The 25,615-nt window shown below is 36.4% G+C and overlaps 1 protein-coding gene across 1 annotated transcript in view; it reads left to right on the forward strand.

Moving 5' to 3' along the window:
* The first annotated feature begins 7,180 nt into the window (after positions 1-7,180).
* Positions 7,181-25,615, forward strand: part of LOC150056276 (sodium channel protein type 3 subunit alpha-like) — a 118,661-nt gene continuing 100,226 nt past the window's right edge. The window contains exon 1 of the mRNA XM_090342723.1: positions 7,181-7,361. The gene's annotated coding sequence lies outside the window, so the exon portion shown is untranslated. The remainder of the gene's footprint in view (positions 7,362-25,615) is intronic.

A 25,615-nucleotide genomic window follows, 5' to 3' on the forward strand; every position in this document is an offset into this window, starting at 1 on the left:
TCAATTTTTTGAGCTGTTGATATATTTTAGATATGAGGGCTTTGTCTGTTGTATGGTTGGTGAAGATCTTCTCCCACTCTGTAGGCTTCCTAATTAGTTTGCTAGCTATGTACTTTGCCATACAAAAGCTCTGCAATTTAATGCAGTCCCACTTATCCAGCCTTTCTCTGATTTGTTGTGATTCTTGGTCCTTATTGAGAAAGTTTCGACCTGTGCCAAGGAGGCCTAGTGTATCTCCTATTCCTTCTCGTAAAGTTTTCAGAGTGTCAGCTTTTACCTCCAGGTCTTTGATCCATTTGGAGTTAATTCTAGTGCAGGGTGACAAAGAAGGATCCAACTTTAGTTTTTTGCATGTGCTTAACCAGTTCTGCCAGCACCACTTGTTGAAGAGGCTGTCTTTCTTCCATTCTATTTTTTTGGCTCCCTTGTCAAAGATTAGGTGGCCATAGGTCTGTGGTTTAGTATCTTGGTCTTCAGTTCTATTCCATTGGTCTTGAGGCCTGTTCTTGTGCCAGTACCAAGCTGTTTTGATAATTATAGCTCTGTAATAGAGTCTAAAGTTTGGAATTGAAATTCCTCCAGCGCTGTTCTTTCTGCTAAGAAGTGTTTTTGCTATACGGGGTCTTTTATTATTCCATATGAAATTTTGGATTGCCTCTTCTATTTCTTTAAAGAATGACATTGGGCTGTTGATGGGTATTGCATTGAATTTGTAGATAGCCCTTGGCAAGATTGTCATTTTCACAATATTGATTCTTCCAGTCTAGGAGCATGGGAGGTTTTTCCATTTCCTCAGTTCTGCTTTAATTTCATTTTTGAAAGTTTTAAAGTTTTCATCAAAAAGGTCCTTTACATTCTTAGTTAAAGTAATTCCTAGGTACTTTATTTTCTTTGAGGCTATTGCAAAAGGAGTTGTTTTCATGATTGTTGCCTCATTCCTCTCCCTGTTGGCATAGAGGAAGGCAGTTGATTTTTGAGGGTTAATTTTATACCCTGCTACCCTTCAATTTATTTTTTAAGTGGTATATGGTTCCAATCTCAGCTGCTCAAGGGGTTGAGACAGGAGAAATACAAGTTGGAGGTCATTCTGAACATAGAGTAATATCTCAACTCAATAAAATTGCACTAATACCTTATTCATGTATATATGTTTAAATTTCAATTGAGCAGAAATATAGTTCTGTAGATTTTGTGCTTTATGCCTCTCCCTGATTCTGGCTTCTTTCATTTAACATGATGATCTCAAGTTCTACCCACTTTCCTTCATACAATGTTATTTTATTTTTATGGTGGAATGATAGTACATTATGTATATAATCCATTTCTTTATCCATTCATTCACTGTAGACACATTGGATAATATTAACATTTGGCCATTTTGACTTTTGCTGCAATGAACATGAATGGTTAGGCATCTGTACCAGGAGTGGAAAAGCAGGATCATATAGTAGCTCTGTGATTAGTTACTTAAGAAACTGCCACATATATTACATAGTGGCAGGACCAATTCACATTCCTGTCAACCGTGTACAAAGGATTCCTTTCCCTGGCATTCCTGCTAGTAATAGTTGTTTGTTTGATGGTACCCATTCTTATTATTTTCCAATATTATTTTTGTTTCATTTAATTGTGGTATTGGAAATTGTCCCCAGAGCCCTACATTTGTTGGGCAAGTGCTCTACCATGGAACTATGCCCCCAGTCCTTTAATTTTTATTTTATTCTTCAGAGGGGATGGATCCCTAACTTTGCCTTGCTTGGATAGCCAAATTTACATGATCCCATTTTTGTCTCCCTAGTAGCAAGGCTTATAGGTGTGTGCTGTTATAACCTAGCCTCAATGTAATTTTAATTTTCAGTTCCTTTTTGACTAATGAAATTCAACATTTTTATGTACTATTTGGACATTTCTACTACTTACCATAATTGACTTCTCAATTATCTATTCTTTCCTTTAATTACTTATTCTTTGGTGTTTAAGTTCTTTCAGTATTCTGGATATAAATGCCCTGCTAGCTGAATAGCTATAGATAACAATTTTCTCCAATTATATGGGCTATTTTTCACTGGTTTTGTTGTCATTGTGCAAATGTTTTCTAATTTGTTGCAATATCACCCGTCAATTCTTGCTTTTCTAAAGAGGACACAAATAATGTCCCATTCAGAAAGTTATTGCCTATACCTAAATCTCAAAGCATCTTTATAAGTAGTTTCAAAGTTTTGTCTTAAAAGGTTGTCTTAATTTTAGAATTTAATTTTTATCATCAAGGTGATATACAGAGGGGTTACAGTTTTATATATATATATATATATATACATATATATCTATTAATGAGTACACTTCTTGTCAAACATTGTTGCCTACTCCCCTGTTTTCCTATATTTCCCTCCCCCAGCATTCCTCCTCTACCCCAAGTTGTAAAGATCATTTCCAAAAAAGGTCTTGTGAGTATCACTGTTGTATTGCTTTGCCCTTTGTCCTTTGTCTCAACATTTTGTTGTTCCCCTTCCCTCCCCCAATTTGGATAAATGCATAGACAAGATACAGGGCACCAAAATCAAATAAAGTAACTAATGGGATAAAGCTAAGGAGGAAAAAAATGAAAGCAAAGACATTATTTCACACAGTACAACAACAACAAAGAAAAACCTCTTATTTCCATAGCTTGCAATTTATTTTATGAAGCCTCATCTTATATTGTCTTATGTGCACAGCTACTGAGCTATTGTGATCCTCTTCTAGGACTATCCTAGACATACACTAATTTTTATGAATGAGGCAAACCATGGATTTCTTTCTTACTTCACTTAATATGATTTTTTTCCAAGAAGCAAACATAAAGAGTATCCAAATAGTGAAAGATGAAGTGAAACTCTCCCCCTTTGCAGATGACATGATTCTGTATTTTGAACTGAGATCCTCAGATCTCAGCTTCCTGAGTAGATGATATCTGATTTTTATGATGTGTTGATGAGTTGTGTTTAGAGATATTTTACTGATAAATTTTGGAAGTATGTTCTTTAAGGAAATTGCTCCAGTGATTTTGTTGTTATATTACCCAATTATAGTATCAGGATAATAATTTCTTTATATAACAAGTCTCAAAGTACTCTTTATATGTATATTTTATGGAATATTTTGAGGAGCACATTCTTAGTTCTTTGAAAATCTGACAGAAAAATAGCCTAGACTTTCCACTGTTAGGAGATCTTATTACTTTTTCAATCTCATCGAATGTTATAGAACCATTCCAGTTGATTATATCTCCTTAGTTCAATTTTGTTAGGCCATATATACCTAACCACATTACTTTTTGTAGCTTGCTATTTATTTTAATGTGAAATTTCAAATATTCCATACTGATTCTTTTGATTTCAGTGGTTTTTATAACATACCTTTTTCAATTTCTAATTTTATTAATTTGAGTGGTCTCTCTGTTTTAGTTAGTTCAGCTAAGGATTTGTCAATCTTGTTTTTCTTTTCAAGGTATCAACTCCATTTTTCATTCAAGTACTATACTGTTCTTTCTATCTATTTCAATAGTTTTCATCCTGATTTTATTATTTCTAATTCTGGACTTTTACTTTCTTATTTTAATAAGACTTTAAAGAACACTGTTAGGTTATTTTTTAATATCTCTCTGACTTTTACTGTGGACATTTATAGATGCGAATTTCCCTATTTAAACAGTTATTTTCTATGTCCTTACAGTTCTGGTAGGTTGTATTTTCATTTTAATTTGATTCCAGCAATTTTTTCATTTCCTCCATGACTTCATCAATGATCCACTGAACATAAAAGAATATTGTTCAGTCTGCAAGTGGTTACATAGCTTCTGCTTCTATGAGCATTTAACTTTAATTTTAAAATGACAAGATATAAGAAATTTTTTCACTTTGCTTTGATTTATGGAAGCTCGCTTTATATTCAAATGTATGTCTAATTTGGGGAAAGTTTCATGGACTATTAAGGAGAATTTGTAACTAACAGATGGAATGTTTTGTAGATGTGTATTAAATTTATTGAGTAATCTGTCTACTTGGGATTTTAATGTCACTCACTATTTTGACCTATTTGTTCATTTATTTCCAGTAGTGTTATTTTATAAAAGTGGGAGCACTGAGATACGTATTTATAAGATAAACATTTGCAATCAGTATATCTTTGTATCTGGCAATTTTTTTCCAGTCCTGGGGCTTGAACTCAGGGCCTGAGCACTGGCCCTGGGATTTCTCAAGGCTAGAACTCTGCCACTTGAGCCAGAGCACCACTTCCAGCTTTTTCAATGTATGTGGTACCGAGGAATGAAACCCAGGTCTTAGTGCACTCTAGGCAAACATGAGGCCAATTTTTTTATTCATATATTTTGATCTTCCTTATTTCTTATAACTAATCTTTTTGCTTGAAGTCTGCTTTGTCAGATAAAATTATAGCTACGACTAATTGCTTTCAGCTTCTATTTGCTTATTACTTCATCTCTCATCTTTCTACTTTCAGTCACTCTGTGTCCTTCTCAGGCAGCAATCATTTATTTGCATTTGTTTTTAAGTACCATCAGCCAGTCTGACACTTATTGTATATTTTAATTATTTTAGTCTGTATCTTTTATTTAAAGAGGTAAAACAGAGAGCAGTAACAAAACCAATTCACACATTTAAATGTAGTTTTAAAATTGAAAATGTCAGATTACCTTCCCTTTCTATAAAGTTAGAAAAGAGTTAGCATAGTTATATAATAAAGCAAATGTCTAAAATATTTTAAAGCTAATCATGTTGTTGATAATGAAGTGATAAGAAGGAGAACAAGGAAAAGGAACAGGAGAAAAAGATGAGAAGGAGATTAAAGTATATGAGATAACATAGAAGAAATGATAGTGAGGAAGAACATAAAAATAAATAAGAGTAAGACAGAACAGAAAAATTAAGGAAGTACAAAAACACTAGTCAATACTATCTTGCTAAGAATTTTCTCCTATCTTGTCTACTTTGTGTGTCCAGAGTAGCGCAGGTATCTGGCTTTTTGTTTTTGTTGTTGTTGTTTTTTTGTTAAGAGTGAACAAGTTAGACCAGGAAGAATTGTTTGCACATTGGGCCCTGAAGTGTTTTCCCTTCTCTGTTGCAAACCTCCCTGCTTTCCTAAGGACTAGGTACTTTCTAACCCTCTGTGAGTGTACAGAGCGATCAAACTGAAGCCTTTGTGATCACTGAGTGTGGTTCATGGATCTGTGTGATCCTGTGTGTCCTGGCCTTTCTGTTACCTGCCTTGGCTCTTCTCCATATTTTCACCAAAAGACCAACTGGTCTTTTTCCTCTTTGCAGTTTGGACTGCTCATGTATTTGTCATTCTCTTGCCTCTACAGTATGACTAATGGCTTACACTTCCTCCTAAAGAGGTCTTCATCTGCAGTTCTGAATGGAAGGCACAGCCAGTGTCCTGATCTACACTAATTCTATAGGTGATTACTTGTTTCCCTGGAGGAGGGAGGAGGTCTTTAAGATTTGGAAGGAAATGAGAGTTGAGAGTTTTCTGCTGTCCCCAGCCATCAGGTTTGACTGTATATCATTTATACTGACGATTCTTCTCTATGACCCAAGTGAGCAAGTTAGGAAGTGAAGGCCCATCTCTGACATCTGATCATCCTGAAGAATTTAGATCTCTCACACTTTTTGTTTTTAAATTTGCCAGTCCTGGGGCTGGAACTCATGGCCGGGGCACTGTCCCCACTGAGTTTCTTTTGCTCAAGGCTAGCACTCTACCACTTGAGCCACAGTGCCACTTGTGGCCTTTTCTGTGTATGTGGTACTAAGAAATCTAACCCAGAGCTTCGTGCATGCTAGGAAAGCATTCTACCCCTAAGCCACATTCCCAGCTGGCGGATTACACATGTTAAACTTTACTTACGCAGAGGCCCACTGCTTGGCCATTGTTAGTGCTCTCCAAGCTTTCCCTTTTCTCTTTTGCTTGAAGCCTATTAAAGGCAATTCTTTGCCTTTCTTTAGAGTGCTAGATTAGAGACAACTATTTCTTTTGTAAGTCTAAAGATCAACATTACCGACTGCCACCTGGTTTCTGTCTAACATTCATCATTTCCTTTCATTGCCTTTCCATGTCAACCATCTTTTCCTGAAGTTGCACACCTGATGCTTTGTTTCAGATTTATGGTGTGCAGGATTGTGTTGGGTGCTTTTAACCCATTATCTGCCTTTCCTCTGGAAGTGAAATCAACTGGATATACACTAAACCAAATTAACTGATATTTTTAAACATCAGAAATTGGGACATATAGACAGGCATGCACAGAAAGGCAAAGTAGAGAGAGGTGTAAGGAGAAGTTTTTATAGTATCTTTAGAGATGTATAGATTAAAATATATAAACATTGATTTTAATTACCTCCTTTAAGTTGTTTCTGTGTCATATTCACAAATCAAAACAGTCCAGGGATCTCTATTAGCTGGACTTCATTCATTTACAAAATACTTCGCAAGTTCATGTATTGTGTTTTATATATATGTTTCACCAGAGAAAACTCTCCCAGAATATACATATATACACGTATACACACATATATTTATGCAGATATACACCTCTATGTATTACACATAGTGTATTACATTTTTTTCAAAGATTCAAGTTACTCTTTTTGGAAATCATACATTCCTTGAAAAGAAAGTATTTTCAGAAGTGCAGAGCCAGGAATAAACTATAAAACATTCTGTATACAAATAGAAGGTGATCTTTTGTATAGACATGAATATCTAAATATTGTACATAATTTCAACTATAGAAAATAATTGCTAATACAGAAGAAAATATCCTGTTTTGTTTTGTTTTGTTTTTGTTTTTTTTGCTATAGACACTCATTTGTGGAGACAGTTTTCACTTGACTTGTCCAGGTTACTTCTACTCTCTGTCACCCCAGTGCTATCGCCTTAGGGACACTGCCATGACTACTGATATTTCCAACCAAGTTCACCATCACCACCCTTCTTATGATAGGGGATGAGAGTGTTTTGTTTCGTGTTTTGTTCAATTATGTATGTCTGCCAGTAGGTGGCAGTACCACGTCGACGGCTGCGAGGCCCTTTTTTTTTTCTTTTTTTTCCCCCCTAGGGCTGTTTTCTGATATATGTTGAGTACCATAGAGTGAATCTCAGAACAGGAAGCAGAGGCAAAAGCAGAGAGGATTCTGGAAAGGTCTCTTTGTTTTCTTTTGCACAGAGAAAGCAAGAGAAAAACATTGTCATTAATTTGCAAACCTTTGTGGCACAAAATCTGGAAGAACTGCAGGGGAGGCATATTATATTCTAAGACCTTGGATGCCAGGCTTTGTTATGCTGTGATTCCTAAGGCTCTGTATCAGGTAAGCTGACAAAACATTTAATTATGTTCACCGGAGAATCTAGCTGTCAGGTCATAGTTTTTACTCATCGTAAAATCATCTTCATGCTGTGATTTTTTAATTTAATGTTTCAATGCAAATGACAACAACCAAAGGCATCATTTGATGCGTAAACTGCTTACTATTCCTTTATCTTTCAAAGGAAACGGAGCCACTGTGTGGAAATGGTGACTTATAATACAGACTGGGCGTTAATGACTTTGTGTCTTGAAACATGCAGAAGCTTATGAGTCTTCGTACTCAGAGAAAATATGTTTTATTATACTTCAAGCTGGCCTAATGGATTTCATGGCTGTACCCCCTCCTACGTAATTGTCCAGTGAACCTAGTATCTTTTACACATAAATGTATGGTGAAATTGGAACTGTCCTTCTGTGCTTTACTCTTTTATTTAAAAGCTTTAGAGAGGTCATGCCGTGATGGCAGTGAAGACAATACAGATGTGTTTGGTTTTATAAAACACATCATTTTGCTCTCAAAATCTCCTTTTTGTAAAAGGAAGGAGATCACCAATAGTAACAATAAAAAAAATGTCTAGCCCTCTAATACTAAAATAATCTTTATATATTCCACAAAGGTGCTATTGCTTTATCTTTGGATTTGTCAATTTTATATTGAATACTTGCCTTTTAGTGTATTGACTTAATACTGTTATATATCTTGAATTTTCTCATAGGCTTGACAATATTCCTTTCGTCTTTCTGTGTGGATTTAATGATTTTGTTATTATTAGTGGTATCCTTATTAATCATCAGGAAGAGCCACTTGAGCCTAAAAGAAAATTATTTACTTTGTCTGTGGTTTATCTTTTCTGAGGTTGCCCTTAGAATATTTTATAGAATAATCCCGTTTCAATCAGTTAGCAGTCACCTACTTAAGAGTAAAAAATTACAAAAAAATCTGTTATTATTAATTGAAAGAGAATTTTTTTAATCACAAAGGTTTTTAGGCATGTCTGCATAACAGGTAGAGCAGTGTCCCTCTGGGGGACTAAGATGAAGTGTCAGTGCTTGCAGGAATTTGTATAGAATTTTTTTTTAAATCACATCTTCTGTGCTGTTTCCTGTATGGAATACAAACTTGTGATTGCAACCTGGATTCCTACTCAGTACTAGCTGGCAGAAAACATGTCAGATATAGAACTTCAGGTGTTTCAAATGTGATTTCCAGTGCTATGGCTTAGAAAATGATATCTCAGTCACTAACATAGAGTAGCAATAATACATTTCAGAATAGTAGTTGCTTCAGAAATTTCAGAAGAACTCTAACTATAGGATTCAAAGAAAACTGGCAAAGGGGTCTCAGCAATTAAGGTTAATTTGCTTGAGTGTATTGTACTGTAGACAACGTGCCACTCTACAGGTGACTGTATATGAGTAACTTTGTTCTGCGTAAACACCAGAGCCGATTCATCTGGTTTATATTTATGAATGGGTGTTTGTACTTCGGCCCTGGATGTTGTCTTTTTTTGGGGGTGGGGGTTGTGTAGTTACAGCCATCCCTTAGTAGTCATTACCTGAAAAGCAAACACACTGAACTTCTTACATCACAAATGTACCTTTTGAAAATGTGTAGAAATAAAATGTTTCCTTGAATTGCAGCTGTGGCTTAAGACATAAAGCACTACTAGCCTTGAGCGAAAAAGCTAAAGGAGAATACCCTGACCCTAACTTCAAGCCCCATTACTAGTACAAAAGTTTGTCTTTGATTAAATTATATATAAAGAAATTTTTAGTATTTTAGTCTTTACAGGAATCTAATAGTGAATTGTAGGGTCAAGAATATTATTGTTCATGGCCAGGAGTTTGGCCTAGTGGTAGAGTGCTTGCCTAGCATGCATGAAGACCCGGGTTCAATTACTTGCTACCATATACATAGAAAAAAGCTGAAAGTGGTGCTGAGGCTCAAGTGGTAGGGCTCTAGCCTTGAGAAAGTCCAAGGACAGTGCTCAGGCCCTGAGCCCAAGCCCAGGACTGGCAAAAAAAATTTTAAAAAAGAATATTATTGTTCATGTAGAAAACATAAATATGTTGATCTCTGATCTGGAAGTCTAGAGCTCTGATTCAAGTGTTGCCACTCATGAGTTCAGTAGCCTCAGAAATGACTCCCAGTAGTAGCAGTGTGTTTCTCTGGCCTGTTAATGGTAAGAACTGGAGTCAGAGACATATCTGGGCATTTTGCTTCTGAAATTCTATCATCTAATTAATCTAAATTTTCTTCAGCTTAATTATAATCTTATGAATCTTTGGTTCTCTTTAAGTTGTCTGTCACACTAGTCTTGCAAATAGAGGAGATATTTTAACTGTCTTCGACTTTCTGGGGTAGAAGCAAGTAGGGAGAAATATGGAGAAGTGTCTAAATGAAAGCCTGGCAGATTCAATCTGAGCTCTACTCATTTTCACAAAATATTTAATCTAGGGCCAGGAGCAGAGTCTAGTGAGAGAGTGCTTGTCTAGCATGCACGAAGTCCTGGATTTGATTCCTTGGTACTACATACACAGAAAAAGCCAGAGCCAGAAGTTGCACTGTTGCAAGTGGCAGAGCATTAGCCTTGAGCAAAATGTGTCCAAGGACAGTGCCCAGGCCCAGAGTTCAAGCAACAGGAATGACAAAAAGCAAAAGCAAAAACAAAACAAAACCTCTCTTGATTTCTCTATTATGTCATCTATAAAATGGGAATGATAATGCTTACTGACAAGATTGTGGAGATAAATAGAATAATGCATTTTTATTGCTTAGCACAGATTCAGGAATGTCATTATTGTCTCCTTCCTCTATCTGTAGCTCCAAACACCCACTGTAAAGGAAGAACCATCCCTACCATTTTTAGCACCAGTGACAAAATATCCTCTACCCCAACAGGAAGGATAGAATGAAACCATCAAGAAATTCTGAGTCATTTTCATTCTGGAAATTGGCTTTGGTAAACAACAGCACAATAAATATGTTACCTCTAATAATGCTAATTAGTAACAACATTCTGGGCACTTTCTAGAGAGTTCATTGGATTCTTGTAGAGTCTTCCAGAAGACATTTCTTTTCCTTACCATTGATGTTCACATGCAAACAATTTCTAAGATTTCTTTCTTTCTTTCTTTCTTTCTTTCTTTCTTTCTTTCTTTCTTTCTTTCTTTCGAAAAATAGAAGCTAAGCTTGCGTGAATAGAATATTCCTTAGAGAACAGGCCTCTGGAAAGATTCACAGAAGCAATCTAGCTTTTATTTTTTAAAAATCAGACTTAAATATCCAATGATTTCTGCCATGATCTCCAGATTACAAAGTCTAAATCCCAGAAATAGTTTGGCTAGGTGATTGACTCATCAAACTGACTGCAATAAAAATGGAGGCAAATTCTGCCCAATGAAATTGCTGGCACACTGTAAAGTCCCTGCTTCTTTCCAAAGGTTGTCTCCAAGGGCACTCTTGTGCTCCTGACAGCTGTGTGCCATGGGGATCTCTGGAAGCTAGGCCTAATGTAACCTTTTACCACCCCAGGCCTCCTAATCCTTCCCTTCAACCACCCTTGGCCTCTCTAAACTGACTCACATAAATGGCCTGTCAGATTCATCTTTATGGCAGCATGGACAACTTAATGGACTTATCATTACATAGATAGGAGATGGCTCAGAGCTTGGGCAGCTTAAAAATTCCAGGGTAAAATTTCTCAATTTAGACTATGTTGTGCTGGGTAATTGTTGCTGTCTTGGCTCTGGGTCACTCCAACTCTTCTGAGCCCTTATTTTTAGGGTTAAAGCTAATGCAAGGCATTATACCCATAAGCAGGAAGGCATGTATTTTTCCACCAAACAGTGAATGTGCAACTCAGATAGTGAAATTTCTTCAGTGTCTGAGTGACTGTGTTGATTAGTTTATTCCCATAACTGTTCATGTGTAGAAATATTGTGAACTCACTTAAGGTTGGGAAATAATGTTTCATTTGTTATGTAAAATATATATTATTCACTCTACCTTAATATTTATAGTTGTTTTATTATCAACTATGATAGTAGTAACCAGGATACATTACCTACTATTCTTTACATATCACTTAAGGATATTAATAGTTCCTTTCTGTACTTTCAGAACCTATTCTTTTGTTTAGATCAATTTTCACTTTAAATGATTTCATTTTCCTTTTTATCCCATAAATCATTTTCATGGAACACTTACAGATGTCACATTATGTATTGCTGATCTACAGCCAAAGAGACAACTTTTTTGAGTCAGACCTTTTTATTTATTCATTTGTTATTTTCTTTTGGCACTGGGGCTTGAATTCAGGGCATGGAACTGTCCCTTTGATTTTCTTTTTTGCCAGTCTTGGTGCTTGAACTCAGAGCCTGGGCACTGTCCTTGGGTTTTTCTCAAAGTTAGTGCTCTACCACTTGACGCACAGCACCACTTCTGGCTTTTTTTCTGTGTATATGGTACCAAGGAATTGAACCTAGGTCTTCATGCATGCTAGTGAAGCATTCTACCACTAGGCCACACTTCTGGTCCTCCCTTTGCTGACACTCTACCATTTGATTCACACCTCCAGTTGTGACTTTTTGAGAGATAAGACTCTCCCAGACTTTCCTTCCTAGGCTGGCCTCAGTGTTTCTCAGATCTCATCCTCCTGAGTCGCCTGTAGCGACAAATTGTTCTTGGAGATAATCAGACTTTGGGAAGGACAGCAGCCAATCATGCTGCTGCTTTGTCTTACTAGTTTATGTTTTTACATTGATCTGGAGGCTATTTTTGTAGCTGAGGTCTACCTGATAATATTTTTCACTCTAAAGTGAAGTTACCACATTCTTTAGCTTCATTTTAATGTGCTATCACAAGTTACAGACACTAATTATGAACAGAGTCGTGCTAATAGCACTAAATAAATAAAATTCTTTATTGCTAGTAAAGGCATACTTTTTATCCCTACAAACTGACTGACAGGCCCTTGTTTTTTGATTATTTGAAGTATGAAGCTACATCTAAATATATAATTAGCTATAGTATTAGAGATCTTTAAAATTGATATGACTACCTATTCAATGGTATATCATAATTTTCAATGTGCTAAGTACTAAATATTGGAATTGTTTCTATCCTGTTTTTGTCTTCTCTGGATTTGAAGTGATAGAGAAACTTATGGAAATATTTTTTAAATGTTTTTGCTCAAAATATATTTTAAAAATGAACAATTGCAAAGTAATGTATGAACAGTCTGGCACTATTCAGATGTTGTCTAATCATATGCTGGGAGGTGATTGTCTAAAGGAATTTTCAGAGATTAAGTTCAATGAACCTTTTCAAAGTCCAGGGTTATTTTTGAAATAATTAAATTAGGCTTTCATTCTTTCTGAGGAAGTTCTTTTGTGATTAAGTTCTGCTGAAGCAAAGTAAGAGAAATGATAGGCCCTGAATTATTAAAGAGTGGTTTAATATTGTTTTATTAAATGGGTGGACTCAAAGATGGGAAGTAACTCTTTAAATAACTTTGCCCATTTGCTGCCAAGAAGTTCCCTTTGGGGAATTTTAATCTCCTAATAGACCATATTTTATTCTTGAGTTGTACAGAACATTCTGTAACTTTTTCCCTCAAGAAGTTTGAACTAGAATAATTCACTAAATCACAATTCTTACTGCTAAGATGTGACACTGTTCTTATGATCTAGAACATCAATATATAATTGGGTGAGGGTTCATAGGAAATGTTTCTTAGGACTCAACCCTTTTTGAGAGCTGGTCACCTGTTTCTGAGTTTCTCTGTCTCCTTGTTCTTCTCCCATGGTATTTACTTTTCTTAAGTTATTTTTGTTGTAACTAAGTAAATACATTCCAAATTATGCTGGGCATTTTATTTTTTATGGAACTTACAGTTGGAAAGAGCCTTAAAGATTAAACTCTTGCTGGGTGCCAGTGGCTCATGCCTCTAATCCTAGCTACTCAGGAGGCTGAGATCTGAGGATTATGATTTAAAGCAAGCCAGGGCACAAAAATCAGTGAGACTCTTATCTACAATTAACCACCAGAAAACCAGAAGTGATGCTACAGTTCAAAGTGGTAGAGCACTAGCCTTGGAGTCAAGAGTTCAGTGCCCAAGCCCAGAGTTCAAGCCCCATGACCACCACCACCACCAAAAAAGAATAAACTCTTATGTGGCATAGCTCAAGCAGTAAAAAATAAAAATTATACTTAAAAAATGTATGAGGCCCTGAATTCATTATCCTGTGTCATGGTTTGCAACAACAACATGCTCTAGAAAAAGAAAATCCTAAACACTTCTATGGAGGCAAAATAGATTAGAGAAATGAATGGAGCTACTAACGTTGAGAATGAGGGGCTAGGGAAGTCATGCAAGTTTTTTTTCTTAAAATGGAGGAGCTCTGTCACAGGCCTAGGAGACTGTTGAGACAATCGCTTTCTTTGAGGAAGTTGAAGAGTCTAAATTTCCAGTGGGAGTCATGTCTTGTTAAACATTGTCATCTCTTTCAATTTACAGTACCAGTAGCAGAAATATCCAGCACAACACCCCTGAAGGCAGCATCTAGCAAAGGAATGGTCAGTTTCTTATTTCCTTTGCCATGCCAACTAGTGATTGTGTAAATGAGGGAAAATGAATCTTGTGGAGAGGAAATCACCTTACCATATATAGAGGCATACCCATATTGATGATAATCAGATTTCACCTTCAGTTGTTCTAGTCTCAACCTATGCCTACCATTTCTTCCAGTCATTGGTTTTAAATCTTCAAATAGCTCATGCTGCCTACCTTACATTCTGTTTTCCGATTTCTCTGCTGTTGACATTACCATAGCACTGAATGGCGTCACAGGTTCTTTTCTACTTTCTTGGTGTTTTACTCCTGTAATGTTTGCATCTTGTTCCTTTTGACCTGTATGTAATTCTTTATGAGAGTTCACCAAATATTAGTTATGATATGTTTTGCGAAGTAACCACAAAAGCAAGCATGAACTGTAAGCATTAGTAAACTGTAACTTATACAACCAGAGATTCACTTTACTCTTTATTCTGTATTTTGTGAATGGTTGTCTTGAGAATGAAGTCTTGTATTATCAACTAAAGGCGAGGCTATAGAAAGTAATTTTGAATATCCATGCCATCCTATGAGAACAAAACATTTGGATTTTCAAAACTGAAATTGAAATCCCTGGAAGACACAGAAGAAAGGCAGGGTCTGTCAGCCAACTAAGTTTTAAAAGCCAAAGTGTGTCCTAGCATGTATTTTCAGGGAAAAATATTTCTGAGAAGGAAATGAATTAACCTAATAGAGAATGGAATTAATAACTAACTGCATTTCTTAAAGGAAATAACACTTTTAAGGTGAGTCAGCTGTTTCAGCTCTGTAAGGGGCCATTTCTTGCTTAACACCTTGGTTACTTTCCTGTGTTGGTTTCTCTCAGTCCTTCCCATAGTCTAGGAAGAGACCATGGCAGCCTCTAAGAAAATATTCTACTAGTTCTTTAGAGCAGAATATATCCTAAGGTAATATCACCACTTAATATTACTGCTTAATATGGCCTTTTTTTCACTGTTACTTACTTTTTGTCAAAACCTGTTCAGGAAAATGATCACTGTTTAAAAGAGATCTGTTGAATCTCATAATGAAGCTCTCTAAATTTTTTTGAAGCCAATAGCAGATACAGTAAGCAAGAGAAATATAATATCAAGTTTAAGGCCAGGCTTATCATGAAAGTCTGTGACACAGTGCATGAGTACACACACTAGGAACTAGATTACTTTTGTTTAAAAAATTCCTTAAATATTTTGGGTGCCCACATGAAAACGCACTTAACACATAGTAAGATGTTATTAAGATAGAAGACCTGAAGGATCAGCTGCAACTACTCCCTCAGTGCAGAGAGCAGATAATTTATTGTTAATGGCCTCTTCTACCCGCCCCCCCCAAACCTACATCTTGACAAGAATTAACAGCTTATTGAGGGGAGAGCATTTAGTACATTTTGAAAGACAGCATAATATGGAGGATTCAATGACAAAGGGCTGAGCATGTCCAAAGCATGATGGAGATCTTTGTGCAAATTAACCCACCTCTAGAACATTAGTGAGTCAGCTCAGGCATTTACAAGATTAGGTGTTTTTTTTATTTTTAATCTAACAATACTGTATCACTGTAAAATTCATGTCCTTATAAATATCCAATTAAATGTACTGTAGTGATGTGATGTTTCTGAAAACATTGCATGAGCTCAATTTAATCAGAAAATAAACACTTCATTCAACAATCTACATCTCTCAAGAAAGAAAAACGGGGGAAGTTTTATGTCCAACTACTTTTGCTTCTCATTTCTTTTTAGGCAAATAATTTGAAGACTAAATGTTTAAAACATTAAAAAAAGAAGTGCTACATATGGAAGCCCTGAACAATTTCTGATTAATTTTTCTACATCCCAGAGAGAGCTCTAAAAGAATCTGTTTTTCAATGGAAGAAGGGCTGGTGGGTCCTTTGAAGAATGAGTGAGTTCAGTATCTAGTTTTGCACAAACATATTTGTTAGATACCTGGGTCACCCGCATCCTGAGAAGAAACCTCAGGATGTAAAATATTTGGGCCCCCTAGCCTTGTATACCTTTTGGGTTTTTTCTTTTAGGGTTCTCCTCAGTATTGCTGTTCTCACTCACCAGTTTTTTGCTTACTGGATCCTCTCTCTTTTAAACGTGAAGACTAATGAACCATACTAGTTTCATTAATGGTTTGGTCATTCCGATTCCTGTTGGGAATAAATTTTGCATTTCATGTAAATTTTCTCTTACCTGTGGTATTCTGGCTCTCCTTTGGCCTCAGAAGGATTTCAAATACTGGGCGACGGTCCTCCAGTCTTTATGTACGGAGACTAGAGACTCTGTGTTTCCGGCTGCAGTAAGTAGCATCATCTACACCTAAATGAGGGCAGTATGCACACAGTTCCATGCTCTATTTTGGGGCCAACGATGTGTTCAGCATCTGTGAAAATAACACAGACACTCTGGGTCCTGAATTCAGATCTCAGCAAAGACTTTTTAAAATTTCGTTTTTTCAAATGTAAATTTTATTGCAAAAGTGATGTACAGAGGAGCTACAGTTACATAAGTAAGGTAATGAGTGCATTTCTTTTTGAACAGTGGTATCCCCCTTTTTAATTTTTTTCAAAAAACTTATTTTTAAGGAAATTTAACCAATTAATTGGTTCCATTTCCAGACTTAAAGTTTTATAGGGTGAAAAAAGGCCTTCAATTTGTGTAATTTCTCAGATGAAGCAATTTCTGATAAAAGCATTTTGCGAAAAAGTCACCTTGACAGAAGGGGGTTCAACTATACTTCTCAGCAACTAAACTGCAAGGTCATCTCTCCCCAAAGCATTCCTAGTGTTTCCTCATTATGAACAGTTTGCATTTGAGCAAGTGAAGATCTATGTGAGCCTCCAGCTCAGATGATTTCAGATAGTCACCATACTCCTTTAGTTACAAGACCAGCACATAATATCAATGGCTCTTGTTCTGAGCATAGAGGATTGCTATATGTTCAGACCCTTTGCTGTCAGAAAGGATGAAAATTATACTATATAGAGTCCCAACATTTGAATTCTGAGCTAGAGATTTAAAGACATGACAAATTAACTGACCAGTTAATATCATCTCCCTTCTTTGCTCTAGACATGGACCCTAAACATTCGAAATTCTATGTACTCACTCAATATACCACAGCAAGACAGCAGATTAGCCTAGAATACAGTACATCTGAATTGCAACCTATATTCCATTTCTTGTTTCATCTCTCTTCTTGTCCGTTCTGGTACCCGCTATCCCTACCCTTACCACCTCTTTTTATTTCTGTTAAATTTTATATTTAAAAGACATAGGGGGAAGAGAGACATGGTTTTCTAATGCATTCACTGTCTTCTGTGGCGCATCTTGAGATTGCCTGAATTCAACATCATAACCACCTAGACAGTGCTTTACAGCTCAAAGAAGGCCTAATGCAGTGAGCTTTCTTGTTATTTGTTTTTCATGTTTTGTGTTTTTGTTTTGTTTCTGTGCTGGACTCAGGATTTGAACTCAGGACCCAGATGCTATCCCTAAGCTTTTGTGCTCAAGGCTAGTACCCTGCCACTTGAGTCACAGATCTATTCTCTCTCTCTCTCTCTCTCTCTCTCTCTCTCTCTCTCTCTCTCTCTCTCTGTCTCTCTCTCTCTCTCTCTGTCTCTCTCTGTCTCTCTCTCTCTTTATCTCTCTCCCTCTCTCTCTCTGTCTCTCTCTCTCCTCTCCCTCCCTCCCTCTCTCTCCCTCTCTCTCTCTCTCTCTCTCTCTCTCTCTCTCTTTCTCTGTTCCTCTCTCTCTCTCTTTTTCTCTCTCCCTCTCCCTCTCTCTCTTTGTAAATTCATTGAGATAAGAGGCTCATGGACTTTCTACTGTAGTGTGACTTTGAATCATAACCCTCAGATCTCCCCCTCCTGAGCACCTAGGATTACACATGAACAAATAGAGCTGGCTGGCTGGAGTGGGTTTTCTACAAGAAAGAATTACAATCCAAAGGAAATTGGATTGTAAATCATCTTGTGGTCAAATGCAGTTTGTCACTTACAGTGCCCTGCAGGCAGTGATTACAAAATGTTGCTGCTCCACACTAGATAACTTCCAATCCTTGTATCATAAACCTCCAAGGAGTCAAGGATAGCATGTGGCATAGTCAACACCTCCATTTTGAATTTGTACAACAAGATTCTGGTCTGTATTTCCCTCAGGTTGCCAGGAGAAAAAGGCAATCGACTCTGAACCCTCAGTTGTGAAAACAGTGTGCTGTCATTTTAATTACAGTCAGTAAACAGTCTGTGTTTGCTTGGAAACTGCCTAAAGCTCAAGGTACCAGCAAGCAGCAGGCTTGACTGCTGAGGGCAATTTGGTATGGCTGATGGGATTAAGAATTCAGAATAGGCTGTTAGTCTGAGACTGTTGTTTGCTTTCTTTTTGCTGTATTGTCTATTTCCTTCAAAATAGAAAGCTTCCCATAACTTGGTATACTCCATTGTACTCCATTGTGCATCACAGGGCCAAAACAGTACTTTCACTGGAGTATGCATCCTCATCTAAAGGCTATGACCTAAACTCAAAAGCAGCTATCTAAGGAAGTAGATAGACTTGGGTCTAGGGCATCTTGAAACAGGGAATTTTCTTCTCCCAGACCATTCATAGTTCTATGCATTTGATCACTTCATTGCTTTTTCTTTTGCCAGTCCTGGGGCTTGAACTCAGGTCCTTGAACTTTCTCAAGGCTAGAGCACCATCACTTGAGTCACAGCACTACATTTGGCTTTTTCTGTGAATGTAGTACCAAGGAATCAAATCCAGGGTTTTGTGCATGCTAGGCAGGGACTCTGCCACTAGGCCACACTCTTAGGAGGGTAATGGAGTAAGAGGAAGTCATACAGGAGGCAAAGCATGATCCAATAGGAACATGACATGCATGTATGCACTTTTAAATATTACAGATGTTAACATCAGCAATAGAAAAAAAAGAAACAAGGAAAATTAACTTTGTATTTTCCTTAAGTTAATATGTCCCAAATATTATCTCAAAATTTGACACTGCTATACTTCAAATGCCTACTTCCTATGTGTGGTCCATAGCTACCACACTTTACAGAACAGGGGTAGAATTTGTTTTAGGTCTTTTATTCAACAAATATTTAATACTGTTCTTATACTTTGGGAGTCAATCCTAATCTCAGGGAACTGAGTAGTAAATATAGAAGTAATCTGGCACAGAAAACAATATTATACTTTACAGTATGAATTTTAAAGGCACTAGATGCATGGTTTTTTGGAGGTAAGAAAAATGCAAAGCCATTTCTCACCTGAAACAGGTGTGTGATGAGATTTGAACTGTCCTTTAGATCTGACAGATCAGGATTGTTGAATTATACTTCAGGCAGAGGCAACAATTTTTGAGTATCAGAAACAAACATCAGGAAATTCAAGGAATGATAAATTAAGTTTTCTAGACAATTCTGGGTGTATATATATATATATATATATATATATATATATATATATATAGAGAGAGAGAGAGAGAGAGAGAGAGAGAGAGAGAGAGAGAGAGAGAGGTTATTTATTTATTTATTTTGCTGGTCCTGGTCCCTGAACCTGGGACTTGGGCACTATGCTGTCCCTGAGTGTTTTTTGCTCAGGCTAGTGCTCTGTCACTTGAGTCAAAGCTCTATTTCCAGCTTGGAGGTAAATATCTCATAAACTTTCCTGTTTAGGCTAGTGTTAAACTAAAACAATCAGCTAGCAGCCTCCTGAGTAGGTAGGATTATAAATTTGAGCCAGCAGTATCTGTCATACACAGAATTTTTTTTTCTGATCCTGGGGCTTGAATTTTGGACCTGAGCTCTGTCCCTGAGACTGTTTGTGCTCAAGGCTAGTGCATTTGATCTGCAGGACCACTTGCGTGCTTTCCTGAGTAGTTTATTGGAGATAAGAATCTCACAGACATTTTTGCCCAGATTGGCTTTGAAGTTATGATCCTCACATTGCAGCTTCCTGAGTACCTAGGATTTCAGGCATCTACTACAAGTACCTGACCATAGGAAAAAAATTAAATGATGTGGCAGAAGCAAAGTGGTAAAATACTTTTAGAAAAACTGGTTACTTATTTCCAAAGTAAAAAGCCACTGACTGGCAGCAATATTTACTAACCATGTGGCTTGGAACAAGTTGCTTATCTCCTCTGAACCTGTTAATTTTTTTATTTGCAAAATGAGAAAAACAATTGATTTTTATCTTATATGGTTATTGTGAATATTAAATAAACTAACCAGTACCTAGAATGTAATGATGTTCTCTCATACATCATTAACATGCCTCTAAGATATTTTGAAGTAGGGAAGACTTTTATTTCTAAGAGTTATATCATAAAAAGAATATAGTGGGCTTAGAATATCTGTATAATTATCTTTGAGGTAAACAGGACCTTTGCTATATATTTTGATCTAGATTAAATAGGACTGCATAATTAGAACATACTGTGCCCATAGGGCATTTGGCTTTGTTGTTGTTACATTGAGTCCTTTGTGTTTATCATCCGAATTGCTGCATAATGCTAAAATAAATCTTAGCTTGTTTTAGACTTGCTTAATTATTGGGCATTTCAGCACTTTTTTCTGGTTGATATTATAAAAATCTAATAAATAAAATACACAACTTTCCAAAAGGGCAGACCAAATTTCCAAATAAAAAATCTATGAAATGTTTTGAGACACCAAGCTTAAAGAATTCAGTGATTATATATGTTTGTGGAGCACCAGGAGGTGCCATGCAATGTTTGAGGCACATGGAATTAAAAGGAACTAATAGGCCCCTAAAGGTAAATGTTTCAGCCTCTGTAGTCCTATCAGCCATCTAAGCGAGATGAAAAACTGAGCAATAACACTGCAAGTCAGCTATTTAGAACCTAAGAAGGTTATTAATGCCTTGGAGACTGGAGAGCAAGATAGGCAATTGGAGTGCAAGTATGAACATGTTTGTTTAAGAGGGCCAATATGAGGGAGAAGCTGGGGGGTCAGGCTCCATCAGATAAGTCTGGGTTACATAGGGAGATAGTGGGGGGGGAGGGGGAGGAGATAGGTAAATCTGGCACAGTACTTAAAGGAGGTGAGTGAGTTGGTCATTTAGATCATTGTGGAAGTATTCCAGGAACACAAAATCATCTGTGTTTGTTTCTAGATTCAGAAGACAGTTAGAAACCACTTCACAGGTAATTGTAAGAGGTTCTGACTTTTTTTTTTCTAGGTAGCAATTGAAGCTTCTGTGCAGAATGGCATGATGGTAATTTCTGTTCTCTCAACATTGATCTGACTGAGGGGATGAAAATAGGCCACAAGGGAGTCAGGCTGAAGGTAGGGAGACAGAAAGCTATTGCGGGCTGCTGCCATAAATCATTTCAAGGTTCCAGATTCAGAGCAATCACATCACAGAACACTAATGTATGAATAGCTGAGACCAAGGAAGCTATGATTGTCGTTTTTGAGACATCAGTGAAATGAGACCCACATTATTGATGCCTATGTTTCTAACTTTAGAAGAATAAAATTTGAAGAGTTTTATTAATGCACATCAATTATATATATTGTGATATATATGCATATAACTATTCAGTCACACATACAAACATGCATAAAACTTTTCAGTCTAACCTCCCTCTACTACCCACCCTTACCTGCTCCTCTGCCTGATAACCACATACTACTTTCATTTCATGTCTTTTTCCTTTTCTAAATATTCCACTAATACAAGAAAAGCACAGATTCTATAAGCTAGTCACTGGCAAGTATGGTTTCTGAGCTAGCAGTCTGTGTTAATTGTGTTCTTGTAAGAAATGTAAAATTAGGCTCCTTTCATATCTACTATATAACAACTCTGGAGTGGGGCCACTCCTTCCCTCCCTCTCCCTTTTGATGCCACACCTGGGGCTTGAACTCAGGACATGGGCCCTGTCCCTGGGCTTTGCTGCTCAAAGGCTAGTGTTCTATCATTTGAGCCACAACACTAATTCTGACATTTTGCTTACTGGTTAATTGGAGACACATGTCTCACAGACTTTTCCAGGCAGGACCAGATTCAAACTGCAAAACTGTAATTCTGAGATGTTAACTTCTGAGTTGTTAGGATTACAGGTTTGAGCCACTGGCTGTTTATTACTTCAGTTTTTGATAAACAGAGATTTGAACTTTTTTCCAGATCTTGTGGAACAGAAGATTGGTGATGGAAAATTACACTGTATATGGTAAATATGTTAAAGCTTATGTGTTAGTAAAGTTATCTTTTAGAATATCTTTTAGTTCTGAGTCTTCTGAGATCAGCATTGTTTCAGAGTACAAATAGAAATGAATCTCATACAACCCAAAGCAATTCCAAATTGTAAAGTAATGTCGCTTAGGATGAAGGTAATCAAATTTTATTCAAGGAGAATCACAGTAGCCCATAAGGAAGGGTTGTGTATTTTGTTTCCTAGACAACATTCCATGTTTATTTTTGGTATCTTGTTGATTTGGCCACATAAAGTTATCTTTTAGATAAAGAATTTGTATTAAAGCCAATTAACAAAATGGTAGGTAGAGAGCCTACGTGGAAGCTTAGGTGGCAGTAGGATGGACATAGCAAACATTGTCAGAGACTCTTTGGCAAGGCCTGGGAGTGAACAGTTTTACATTCATTTAGTTTCTCATACAGAGTGCTGAAGAGGCAGAGATTTACAGTCTTCTGCATATCTGAACTGATTTTGTTCTGAAAAATTCTGAAGCAGTTAAGTCCTGTTGTCAGAATAGAAGAAGATAAAATACACAAGAAGAAAAGAAATCAGAAATTGCAGAAAAGAACAAAGGTAGAATGGAAGAAAGACAGCTTCTTCAACAAGTGGTGATGGAAGAACTGGTTAAACATCTGCAAAAAGCTAAAGTTTTGTCACCCTGCACCAGGATTAACTCCAAATGGATCAAAGACCTGGAGGTAAAAGCAGATACACTGAAAACTTTACAAAAGGAATAGGAGATACACTAGGTCTCTTTGGCACAGGTCGAAACTTTCTTAATAAGGACCAAGAATCACAACAAATCAGAGAAAGTCTGGACAAGTAGGACTGCATTAAACTGCAGAGCTTTTGTATGGCAAAGGACATAGCTAGCAAATTAACTAGTAAGCCTACAGAGTGGGAGAAGATCTTCACTAACCAGTCAATGGACAAAGGCCTCATATCTAAAATATATCAACAGCTTAAAAAATTGAATCACTCCAAAACTAATCTCCAAAGAAACAACCATCCCATTAAAAGATGGGCCAAAGAATTAAAGAGAGAGTCTTCTCTGAAGAAGAAATAAGAATGGCCTATAGACACATGAAGGAATGCTTGACATCTCTGGTCATAAAAGAAATGCAAATCAAAACAACTCTAAGATTCCACCTCACTCCTGTTAGAATGGCCATGATCAAGAAATCTACTGACAACAGATGCTGGAGGGGATGTGGCTAGGAGGGATCACTACTACACTGTTGGTGGGAGTGCAAATTCGTTCAACCACTATGGAAAGCAGTATGGCAGTTCCTCAAAAGACTAAATATAGAGCTCCCCTAGAACCCAGCAATTCCACTACTTGGCATTTACCCAATTGTCCAGAAACAAGGGCATACTAAATCCACTAGCACAATGATGTTCACTGCAGCACTATTTACCATAGCAAAGATATGGCACCAACCCAGATGTCCCTCAGTTGATGAGTGGATCAACAAGAACTGGTATTTGTACACAATGGAATTCTATGCTGCTGTCAGAAAAAAAAGGCATCGCCCCATTTGTAAGACAATGGAAAGACTTAGAAAAAATTCTATTAAGTGAAGTAAGCCAGACTCAAAGGAACATAGGCTCAATGGCTTCCCTCATTTGTCATAATCAGTAGAAACCTTGGGCTCTCCTAGCAGAGATTTACAATAGAACAAAACCTAGATATGTTAAGTCCATGTAGAATGATGCTAAATGAAAGGACCTCCAGGATATAGAAGCAAAAGCCACATAATAAGTAATTGTTGTCCTTAATGTACTATGCTATCTCTCATCTCTTTTGCTGTCCCTTGGTTATCTCATATTGTTACAATATTTTACCTTGTTATCTGATATATTGTATATATGTTTATTTGGTTATTTGAAGTTGGATAGGGAAGGGAAGAAAACAAGATGAGAGGAGGGGCTGGGGGAGGGAAATGTGGACAAAGACATGAGAAAGGGTATCAATGTATGTGAAGTAATGCACCTTCTATCTGGTGAATATAATGTAACCCTTCTATTAATTACAATAAAAATATATGAAAAAAGAATAAAGGTAGTGAATTTTAGAAGCAAACCAATACTAAAAACAATGAAACTGTAGTTTAACAAAACATTTTTTTCAAACAAAAGGGTATTGAAATGTTTACAGGTAAATTTTTAGGATAAATAAAAATTACACAACTGAACTTATTGCCAGAAAATTTAAGTGTTAATATTAGTGATACCATTCAAAAGAAGAATTACAAAAATATTAAAGGATTAAGTAAAATATAATGAGAGCCACCTTGTCCAAGATTTTACAGCCGTTTTCACTCACTTTTGCTGTGTAAAACTTCATATATTTTGAGCTACCACTTCCTCCTTTGTGGCATGAAGGATTTCCCCTAAATTTGTAAAGTTACTGAAATTCTAATATGATCTTGTCAAAAGGAGACTGAATTTTTTTGAGAAGTTTTCTAAATTAAATATGCATCTTAAGTCATCAGAGAGCAGTTTGCGAATCATCTTATCATTCTCTAGATGAAACTGAATACTTTTAACCAGTACTACAAGACTTTTGAATAAACCTTATACATTTGCACAATTAATTTAGGATACCTCTTGAGTACACAAGTGATCAGCTTTCATTCATGAACTAAACACACTCTGCTCTTATAGTTTAATCTTGGAATAAGTCTGTCTTTCATGCTCAATCTTAGGAATTTTTTTGGTTTCATCTTTTCTTAAAATAGAATAAAATCCTTTAGATCTTATGTGCTTCCCTGCTTTCATAGTTACTGTGTAGACTGATATTGAATCTCAGCCTTGATTGTGGAAAATACTCATATTGTGTTTCTAGTAATTTCAGTTCTTTTACTTTAATGCTTTCTTTTTCAAATCACTGTACATGTATCCTTTGCACCAATTTATTTAAGGAATTTATTAAAAATGCAGATCCATAAGCCTTGCTGCAAACTTTCTTTAAGAAAGTTCCATCTTTGCTGAATTGCCTAAGAAATACCTATGTTAAAGTTCAGAAATGCTTTAAAATGCTAATTTTACAGTATAGTTAAACTGTAAACCATAGGCCTACTTTTAAAGAGAAGTAAGATAGAAATTACTCTAAGATAGAATGTGTCTTAGAGAATGACATCTCAGAGTGTGAAACTACACACACAATTCTGTTATTTCCAATGCATACCAGGAATTGGAAAGCAATCCAAGCTCTGCTTTGAAGCCTGAGCTATAAGATGTAATTTCTCCCATATGTAAGCTGGTGATTTTCCTAAATAATAGGCAGAAGAGAGATACCCAAGTGCAATAAATTATGTATATGTATGTATATAGGTGTATATAAATATACAGACATATATATATACATATAAATGTTTTAGTTATTTGACATCTTTCTTATGAATTTA

This window comes from Megascapheus bottae, chromosome 12 (assembly GCF_031878675.1).
Source record: "Megascapheus bottae isolate mThoBot1 chromosome 12, mThoBot2.hap1, whole genome shotgun sequence".
Lineage (NCBI taxonomy): Eukaryota > Metazoa > Chordata > Mammalia > Rodentia > Geomyidae > Megascapheus > Megascapheus bottae.